General features: G+C 33.2%; 1 long non-coding RNA gene across 1 annotated transcript; it reads right to left on the reverse strand.

The window, feature by feature from the left end:
- LOC108662222 lies at window positions 298-1,976 on the reverse strand. Its single transcript, XR_001928026.1, has 3 exons — window positions 1,946-1,976; window positions 1,184-1,264; window positions 298-310 (listed from the first exon to the last, which is right to left on the reverse strand). It is a non-coding gene; the product is annotated as an uncharacterized LOC108662222 (long non-coding RNA).

Here is a 2,195-nt window from a genome sequence, read left to right on the forward strand (position 1 = left end):
TAGATGTGTAAAACATTCATTTAAAGTGAAATGATAGCTATTAGAATAAAATAAAAAAATTGAATAAAATATTCCATTTTCTTCTAAAACAATTTTTATAGAGATATCCGTAAATAAATTTTATAGCGTAAAAGCAAAATAAATTCGTACATACAGTAACACAGATAACTAGAGTATGTAATTTAATTTACAATGATGTATGGACCCCCGAATGACCAAAAGTAACGAAGGTTGTGAACCTACGATTTTTGAGGATGCAAATCCAACTGTAGCCCTTGACAAAATCAACTATCTACTGACTATCCTGAGCCTGGAATGAGTGGAAAGGAGGGTGGTGAGTTTGTATAAACTCAGTGAGTAAACAAACACCATCTAAAATATCTAAAGTCGAGTAAATGGAGACGATTAAAATAGATCATCATAAGTTGGTTCATAACATCAAAACACATTTCAAATAATCTAAACTAGTTACATTTCATCCAAAATATACAACAAGGCTTATGAATCTCTTAAAAACTTGGCTCGTGCCAAAACTCATTCTTGAGGATACTTGGATCAGAGGAATCCAACCGTGATCGCCAAGGCTATTTAAAAAGTCATATACGCACAAAACACATTTTTACGTTTAAAAGCACAGTCATTCCTTGGCGTTGGTTGAATTCACTCTCACGTGGTGGTTCGGGGTGAAGTGAACTCTAAACTTGACCTCAAGAGTTACCCTCCGTGCCTTTCGTACCAAGGTAAAATAAAATGTAATGGGATTTACCATGCCCCTCTAATAGACTGGTCCACAAAAACTCGCCCACTGCAGTAAACTAATCGATATCCCACCAAATTAATAAAATTTCAACAGCATGACGTGGCAATTATTTTACAACACAGCATGTCAAGGCAAAACAATAGTTCATATACGTTTAGCATAATTACCAATCTAGCCACTCATGCCCACATTATCATAAGCCATTCAATTCAAACCATGATTTATAACACAGCAAGTAGTCTCCAATTACTCCATTTTCAAAACCATCATCCAATTTCAAGACAATTTTTATAAAATCATTTCATTTAATCACATTTTGCTTATAAAACATAAATATTTACCATTTAAACTCATTTTCCATAAAATCACAAAAACGAATTAAAATCCACTTCAGATAATCAAGATGATGATATGGTTACTCACTGTAATGGGAATCGAATTCGGGATACTCTTATTCTTGATCCTCGGATACTACCTCTTTACTCTTGCCAGAATGCTCACCACCTAGACATAATGCACAATAAGCAATTTGCTACATTTGTGCTAAACCATTGTAAAACCAATTCAGGCTCTATACTAATGCATGAAATAAGATGTGAAATACTCGGGTAACTATCTAAATATGGTGTTCAATATAAATTCAATTATGTACCTAAATAAAATAGTATTGGCCTAATTCGATCTATCACTGGATTAATTGGCCAATACGTCCAATTCATCTCTAAACAATTCCATTTCTCTCCCAATACTCCAAATCATTAAACACAATTTAAATAACTTGAAATGTGGCAAAATCATCCTCACATTTTCTCTTGAAAATTTCGGCCATGGTGAGTGCACTAATAATATAATTTTTCATGCTTGATTCTCACACTATAACTCATTCATTCCTAATCAAATCACTTGCAATTCAATCAAATTCATCATCAATATTCCACATGGAATATTCAGCCAATGAAGGTGATGTACGAACATGAATTTTTCTTGCTTGATTTTCATACTACACATCACCAAACAACTAAAAACACTAGAATAACATAGTTTCTAACTAAATTCATCATCGAATTCTCTCTCCTAAGGTTTGATCAGCACACTATCCTTCATGATATCTTGTGATTCAACCATGGAAAATGCCAAATAATGCATAAGAAAGGTAAATCACAAGCTAGAATTAAGAAATTTTACCTTTAATGGCTTTATTCCTTGAAATTTGATGAATTTCTTAGCTAGGGTTTCGTTCTTCTTCTTTTCTTCCCTTTTCTTCCTTTGACCAACCAAGAGAAATGAGTTGGGAAGGTTATGGGCTGATTTTTAAAGCCAAATAATAAATGGATGAAATTTTACACATGTCACCATTCCATTGGCCCATGTGTCATACTTACCCATTAAGCAATCTCTCTCCACCATTTAAAATTCCTCAATTATCCATAATAAT

This window comes from Theobroma cacao, chromosome 5 (genome assembly GCF_000208745.1).
Source record: "Theobroma cacao cultivar B97-61/B2 chromosome 5, Criollo_cocoa_genome_V2, whole genome shotgun sequence".
In the NCBI taxonomy this organism is placed as follows: Eukaryota; Viridiplantae; Streptophyta; class Magnoliopsida; order Malvales; family Malvaceae; genus Theobroma; species Theobroma cacao.